Here is an 8,670-nt window from a genome sequence, read left to right on the forward strand (position 1 = left end):
GGGGTGGCAAGAGCCTTAGCCAGTAACCTGATTCCCAGGGGCGACAGGTGCAGACCATCTCTGGCAAAGCATCGTGGTCTGTCAGTCATGTCATCTTTGGCAGACAGATACTGGATCCCTTTTGAATGACACCATAAGCTTAGCCAATTGTTGAAGTCAATCATTTTATCCTTATATTGTGGTATCATTCTGGGCGAAGGTAGGATGCTAGCAATTACTTTACTACTAATTTTATTTTTATTTCCTTTGACAGTAGAAGCATGAGTCTTACTGACCTGACTCACCTCGCAACCGTGCCAGGCAGCTGATGTGGGCCTCCTGGTTCTTGGCCTGCTCCATTGCAGCTGTGGGTGACATAAGAGGAATATTTAGCCATACCTGAGATGGTAATTATTACACAGGTCATGGAGTGATACACACGTCTGGGTCATCTGCTGCTGCTATAGCCTCTTGGAGCCACTCCTCCAACAGGTCCCCCTTCCGCTGCTTCAGGTTGGCATAGTGGTGCCTGACCTGCTCACCAGTTCGGGGTATACCAGTGGCACTGTTGAGGTCATCGGCGAGAGGGTCCCAGGCCTCTGCCTTATATTGGGAGGCCTGGTACTGGCCCTGCAGCAGTCTCTGTGCATGGTTTTTAACTAGGAGTTCAGCCCTGACCTCGGACTCCTGGATGCACCAGCGGTGTGCCTGGATGCACATTCCTTCCCCCCATTCTGCCATAGTACCTGCAAGTGGAAGCTACAACCAGTTATGAGCTGTATTCCCACCTTGTGGGTTTAAGTAAGGCCAATTTCTCACACTTTTCAGTGATTGGCCAGTTTTGAAAATGCTAAGCTATGGGCAAACCTGCTTACCTAAGGTTGGCATTGCTTAAAGAGGAATACCACTGGCAGATGGAATTGGCTTCCCTACACATTGCTTACACTTACTAATTTGAGCTGTGCTGTGGTTAGGATTGCTTAATAGTTAATTAGCACTATATTTGCCTTTTGGCAGTGATTTATTATTCATTACAGGTTACATATGTGTCTGGTATCCATGATTCGTGTGTACATACACTGTATGGGGACCAGGGGACTTCTACACTTTATTACAATAACAGCTCAAATCTATGCTAACTGCAGTACTCCAGTTCACATATTTATGTTCTGTGGCAGGTTATACAACATCTCACTGTGCATAGATTCAGTTTACATGTTTGATTTGATTTTCCTGTGGTGAGGATTAGTTTGCTGATACCTCATTTGTATGTATTGCTATGATGGCTTAGTAGTTAACTACTGTGACTGTGGTGTACAGGGTCCTGAGTTCGAGCTTTGCAGAAGCAGTTTATTTTGTTGCTGGGCAGAACACGGGCCATTGGGTACAGAGTGATTAAAGCACTTTAAAGCAGTTGTAAGCGGGTGTGCATGGGTTTGCATGGATCTAAGCAATGCTAACCTCCGGTTACAGTTTCTTACATTCACTTAGCTTCTATTTTGCTTAACCTGTGTAGGCAATGCTTACCCCTGCGCAAACACACCTAAACCCACTTACTAGAGCTTATATATACTTACTACTGCTTATTTGTGCTTAAACCTGCTTACTAGTGCCTTATTCATTATGACACTGACACTTCACATGTGCATTTCATGCAGTACTCCAGTTCACATTTAAATGTTATTTAGTAGGTTATATAGCAAAAAAATGTAAAAAGAATGTTCATATACAGATTTCACATGGGAAATGGTATGTGCTGCAGTGGGACTTGAACTGGGAATGCCTGCTCGTTAGGCGGATGCTCTGGCCACTACACTATTGCTGTGCTGTTTCATTTGCATATATTTTCCTTGTTATCCTCTTCAGCCTTTTAAGCTGCTTTAACCATAGCTAAGCAATGGGCACACCTGAGCACCTATGGTTAGCTGTATTCAGAGTTAAAAAAAAATAATGGGGTTTCTTCTTTTTATATTTATATCCTGTTGCTGTTGTACACATGGGAGACTGTTGGTGGGGATATGTGGACACCTATGAGTGGTATAGCTCATTTATTCACACTTCCTGCTGTTCTACTTTGCAGGGGCATGTTTATTCTAAGAGCTCTGGTCTCAGACATGCCCCCTGCACTCATTCACACTCCATGTAGGATTAGGAGTTCAGGTAGTGTGCCTTTATTAATATGTATAGTGTGCTGCCATCCTCCTCCTAAACTGCCACTTCCATGCAGGACTAGACTAGTCCTGCATGGAAGATTAGTAAATCCAGGGGTCTGTTTTATTTTTATTTATTTATTTATTTATTCTTATATATTGATTGATTGATTTACTGTTTTCCCAATGGTTGAGATGCTATGCTTCAACAGCAGGGACACCAGCCGATAATGGACTGTGCATCTGTCCAGCAACAGCCCTCCCCCACACCCTCCTCCTTGATGGTTAATGACTCACTGTTCATGAGTGGCATGCAATAATTATCCATAGGTATGTCACAGCTGCTAACATGGCTCACACTGGCAAATCCCCCAGCAACAGAAAACGCTACTGCTTAACTACTACCACCACCAAAAATATGACATGTCTGCAAAATGGCAACAATACCCTGGACACAAAAATGCTAGAAGGACACAACTAAATGGAGGCATACTTAGCAAACCTAGGCTTTTATGAGCCACAGGGGAATCATAACTGTGAAAACAAAAGGGGGACCAAGAATGGCTGATCCCCACCTGCACCAAAGACAGTAGAGCAACTCATGAACAACACTACCCCAAATCTCCCTTCAGACTAATAAAACCAAGCACAAACTCCTTGCAGAAAGACCAGCTGAAACTATGCATAGCTAACCCACATCAGCCTCTTTTACCGACCTCCAAACTGAAAACTATAACCGTCCATACTTAGTAATCTAACAACCGAGAATCCAGCCACTGAGGTAATCACACAACAAAACATACTTAATAGGTTCATAGTTTAGTACTAAGCTAACTGCTCTTGCGAGCCATTTTAAGCCTAGCCAATTATCCCTTGTGAGGCTCAAACCTGCACCTTGTATTTGTAAGGCAAACACCTTAACCATTAGGCCACCCGGGCATTCAGTTAAAAGGTTCCACTGAGATTTGAACTCAGGTCGCTGGATTCAGAGTCCAGAGTGCTAACCATTACACCATGGAACCAGCATGAGTTTAAAAAACAAAACAAAAAAAAAGTATTAACCCCATTCCACCATACTTATCAATATTAACCCAAGGACTACCTGTTCCAAAAGTACCTACTGGCCATCACGGATGTAATCCTTGCAGCAGCAAGATCACACCTAAATCTGACCTTCTACTCAGCTACACTCACATAAAACCCCATTAAGCTCCTCCTTACACTTACCTCACTTCTTCCCCAACTCTTCTTCCTCATAAATTAACCCTTCCTTACCCACAGATCTTCCTTGCATCCTTCCTCTTCCTTTCCAGTCTTAACTCCACCACCCAGTCCCAAGACCTATAAACCCCTTTTTTGGCCATCTTTCTTTAACTACTAACACTGAAGGTATCTCTGGACAAATTGGTTTGTTCCCAAACCTCATTTCTCATTTGTTTTGTGGTACAGATTCCCTTTTTGGAGTCGGAGCTATGGGTTCTATTGGTCGAGTATGAGTTTTTTTAGAGATTGCCTTCATGCCTCCTGCCTTTTTGGTTTACTGCTTTCTTGATAAAGCTTCAGATATAGTTACAAGTGTGATTAATGTTAACTAAAAAAAACTGAATGATTCTTATATGCAAGCAGCAATGCATCCTGCCATAACTTTTCTGTTTTGGTTTAGCTGGTGGCATGCTTGATGCACACTAAAATGTTAGCATTTTATGGCAACTCCCAAAAACTGAAAAATGCATATATAATATATATATATATATATATATATATATATATATATATATATATATATATATATATATATATGTATACATACACATACATATACATAAGGAATAATGTTCCCAACTCCATCATTTTTCATAATTTAGTTTAGCTGATGACATGCCTGCTGTATTTACTTAACTGACTTTCTGAGGTAATTTTTATGTGTTGTTTTGGATTCATATAATTGAGTTAAAATCTGTAAATACCAAACCACAAATCATCACAGCTAAAATAGTGAAGCACAAAACACTGGACACAAAGAAACAGAAAACAGATCTTTTACAGGGTGACTGTACCCCACACTCTTCTAATTATATATATATTAACTCCAAGATCACACTACAGTTTTGAAAATGTAAATTTCTTGATCTCCACTGTTCAGTGATTTTTTTATTTTCTTTTTCTGCTTAGATCTTTGTGGTGTGATTATTTGTAGCTTGTCATTTAAAGATTTTGAAATAAAGAACACTCATTTTATTTCAGGTCTGTATCATATTATCGAAAGGAATGGATCTTGAATGGCTTAAATATCGAAATTGACGTTCATTGATTTGTTTTTTGTGAGATTGCTGTACATTGAAGAGCCAGAATTTTGCTCTTTCCTCACTGTAGTGTGATCTCAGAGTTGGTATATATAATTAGTGGGGATATGGAGCGCAGCCCCCCCCCACAAAAGTGATTTTGATGAGCAGCAATTTCAATATTTAAGCCGTTCGAGATATGCTCCTTTCGATAATATGATACAGACCCTTTATTTCTGTGCACTTCGTATTTATGCAATGTTTTTTCATTTGGGGGCTGCCACCTTAGATTTACCTCTTAAATTTAACAATGCCTAGCAAAATCTTTATAGTGTGTGTGTGTGTGTGTGTGTGTGTGTGTGTGTGTGTGTGTGTGTGTGTGTGTGTGTGTGAGTGTGTGTGTGTGTGTGTGTGTGTGTGTGTGTGTGTGTGTGTGTGTGTGTGTGTGTGTGTGTGTGTGTGTGTGTGTGAGAGAAAGAGAGAGAGAGAGAAAGACTGACTCCCACATAATGAGCAATACTTTACAATGGTCATCAATAAAATGCACAATGGTATTGAATTGTGACTATAACTGCAAACATGTATATAACTCCTTTCTTATGTAAGCTGTACTCAGGAATACATGAATAAATGAAACATCTGATAAAACTAATAAGTTCTCTGAAAATGTTCACGTAATCCTAACAAGAACAATGGCACAATATGGCTATATATATTGAAGAAAGTATTGTATCAAGAAAACATGAAATACATCAGCATCCAATGCCATGTAATTTAAAACATTACAAAACTTAATGGGAACATTGTCAAAAGTGCTAAAGAACTTTCTAAGTGATCTTATTTAATCAGATATTAAATATCTTGCACAATTAAATTAGGAGAAACATATTTTTTTTCTACAGTCTACAAAACTAATTCTGTCCTATCATCAAGTCTGCATGCAAGCTGTACACCTGCACCAGAAAGGCTTTCCACACAATAGTCTCAGAATACACAAACCTTCTTAGCTATTGTGAAACAAAAAATTCCTGCAAACAGCAATGTAGCATCCTTTCTATAATTCTTGCTCATTTGAATGCACACACCCCTACAATTTTAAACATGTTCCCCTTTTATGGATGTTTGATGTTAACATCCAAATGTACAAAAATGAGCAAGCAATTGCTTTTCCGCATTCATACTTGCCTTCATTTAATGATTCTTTTTCTGTAAAACAGTTGCCACTTTTGTGTCATGATCAAGTTTAGATCATTTTCACACTATCAATATATGTTTGTACAGGTCTATTTTTTATAAAACAGTATACAAAAAACTTGTATGTAGTATAGCAAACACAACATCATAGTAAGACACACTGCATCCTGCAAATGTATCTGTAGGTAATTTTGTTGAAAAATAGCCAGAATAACCAGTGTGATCCTTTGGCATGTATACATAATAAAGGAAAACAAAATAGATAAGGTGTCTTGCCTCTTTTATAAATATTAACCTCCACTACTGCTTTACTATTACCAAAAATGATGAACAAACAACTTCTGTCTTGTCGAAAACTCATCTGTTTACACATAATATTATCAGGCAATACAGTTACAAAATAACTATGGGCAGGATTAACAAAACATGCTTCCCTCTTGTTATGTTGGTTGCTCGTGAAAAATTTATGGACAATGTATAATTTATTACTCAGTGCTTTACAAACATTTGGCCCAGCCTGTGCAAGTGTAGCACAGAGGTCAAGGTGCTGGATGCACAGAGCGGCATTTACAACATTTGGTAAGTGGCGTGTACGTATATTACAGAGGTATAATACCTTATACATAACATATAGTCATAAACAGGATTCTTACATACATAATAAGATTTAGAGATCACTTCTCTAATGTGAAACACACAGATCATGGAAAACATGTCATGGCTAGCATGTACGACAAACAAATGGAACCACCTCTGTAAGTATGTACACCATACTGTGAAATGCATAATGCACTGAATAGCAGATCAGCAACACATTCCATTTTAATGGGACCTAGAGAATTACATACAAATGTGTGGTCATCACAGAGCCTGTAGAAAAAAACAAAACAAAAAAAAAACGGTTGATACTATGAGCTGCACAGTGATAATATACATGATCATTGTACAGTAGCACAGGTGTGAACCATCATAATGATTTGATGGCATAAGTCAGTCATAAAATATACATTTAAGACCAGTGTTTGTCAGGAAACACTGCCTGAGAATGACTTCCTCAGTATCAGTCATTATTCAGTAGATGATTGAGCTAAGCAGACCATTATATCAGACTGATTGCCCATGGTGGATGCAAAAAACTCATTTACCAACCTCGGTAAGAAGCTGAGATCCCTCATAAAATCCTCCAAAGCTAGTTATGAAAATAAAATTGCCAAAGATTCTAAAGACAACCACAAGACATTTGATAGTTATGTCAAAAATCTAAATGGCAATGCTCAGATCCGCTCTTAGCTACAAAAGAATGGCATTAAATATATTGATCACAAGGATATTGCCAATATCCTGGCAGATCGATTTATTACCACTTCACCCCCTCTCATCCCCTAAAGGGCCCATCTCAATACCAAAAGATTGCCAAATTCCAGTAATCACGGCCACACAGGTAGAAATTGCACTCTCCAAAGCTACGAATACAGCATCCATGGGACCAGATCACATCCCAGGCTGTGTACTACATGAACTAAAAAGTGAACTGGCACCTCACCTAAGTGTCATGTTTAATCATAGCCTCACCCCAGGCTTCATGCCCACTGAGTGGTACACAGCTACAATTATCCCACTATGCAAGGGGGGATCCACCTTGGATCCCAGGAACTACAGTCCCATCAGTCTGACGAGTCTGATCTGCAAGGGCATGGAACACATTATCATGGAACTTATAAACAAAGACATTGGCAAGCTTCAAACACTGGACCCCACCCAGTTTGGGTTTGTGAAGGGCCAGTCTTGTCTCCTGAACCTGACTGACATCTTCAAATCAGTCTCCAAAGTTGTGGACAATGGTAAGGTGGTCCACACAGCCTATCTGGACCTCGCCTTCGACACCATCCCCCACTCTAGAATCATAGATAAACTTACTAAGCTGGGCATAAATCCCGACATCACTCAATGGGTTGCTAACTGGCTTACAGACAGAACCCAGACTGTAAAAGCTGACTCCAAATCCAGCTACAGACAAGTAACAAGTGGAGTACCTCAGGGTTCAGTCCTGGACCACTCTTGTTTGGCATCTACTTCTCTTAAGTACATGCCAACACTAAGGGAATCTAGCTAGCACATTTCGCAGATGACTGCAAACTGGGAGCCATTATTGAATCCCCAAATGATGTGGATATTCTACAAAAGGGTCTTACAGATACAGATGCTTGGTGCCAGAACCATGGGCTCAAGCTTAATGCCAAGAAATGTATAGTTATCCCCTTTGGGAAAAAACATGTACCCATGAATTACCACATAGGTGGCAGTAAACTAAACACAGAAAGTGTGATGAGAGACTTAAGGACACAGGTGGACTGTGGTCTGACCTTCGATTACCACGTCGCCACAACAGATAGGAAATCCTTCTATGTGGCACACCTCATCACTAAGAGCTTTTCATCCAGAAAAAAGGAGGTCATTGTCCCACTGTAGTCATCCCTTATTAGACCCATTATAGAGTACAACGCCCCATTTGGTATGTACCTCACAAGACATCTGCAACAGCTGGAAAAGCCACAGAAATACCTCACTAAAAGAATCACAGACCTAAAGCAGATGCATTATGCTGACCGTCTAAAAAAACTCTAGCTATACTCTGTGGCATATCATCTACTCAGAGGTGATCTCTGCTTAACATACAAGGCCATGTCAAACCCTGAGCTGTTGGACATGCTCCATTTAAAGAAATCCCAAACCCTCAGAGCCACATGCTCCAGGGATCTAAACCTTGTCATCACAATGAACAAAACATGCTGGAGGGATAGGTTCCTGACCCAGAGACTCCCCATACTCTGGAATAGACTGCCCATACATGCCAAGCAGAGCGCCTCCTTGGCCCTCTTCAAAAAGAACCTTGACAATTGGATGGGAGATAGGAAATTCACTCTGGGGATCACGTCATTCACCTTGCTAGACAGGGTTCCAGGGAATTAAATATTGTGGGAAGAAATAGCCAGGGAATTGTTATGGCTAGGCTTGTATAGGCCCTAGGGCCAATAGCTTAGTACCAACTTATGAACCTATGAACC

At 40.2% G+C, this 8,670-nt stretch overlaps 1 non-coding gene across 1 annotated transcript; it reads right to left on the reverse strand.

The window, feature by feature from the left end:
* Positions 1-3,079: 3,079 nt before the first annotated feature.
* TRNAQ-CUG lies at positions 3,080-3,151 on the reverse strand. The gene has a single exon. It is a non-coding gene; the product is annotated as a tRNA-Gln (tRNA).
* Between the last annotated feature and the right edge of the window lie 5,519 nt (positions 3,152-8,670).

This window comes from Protopterus annectens, chromosome 17.part0 (assembly GCF_019279795.1).
Source record: "Protopterus annectens isolate FY-2018-M chromosome 17.part0, PAN1.0, whole genome shotgun sequence".
Taxonomy (NCBI): Eukaryota; Metazoa; Chordata; order Ceratodontiformes; family Protopteridae; genus Protopterus; species Protopterus annectens.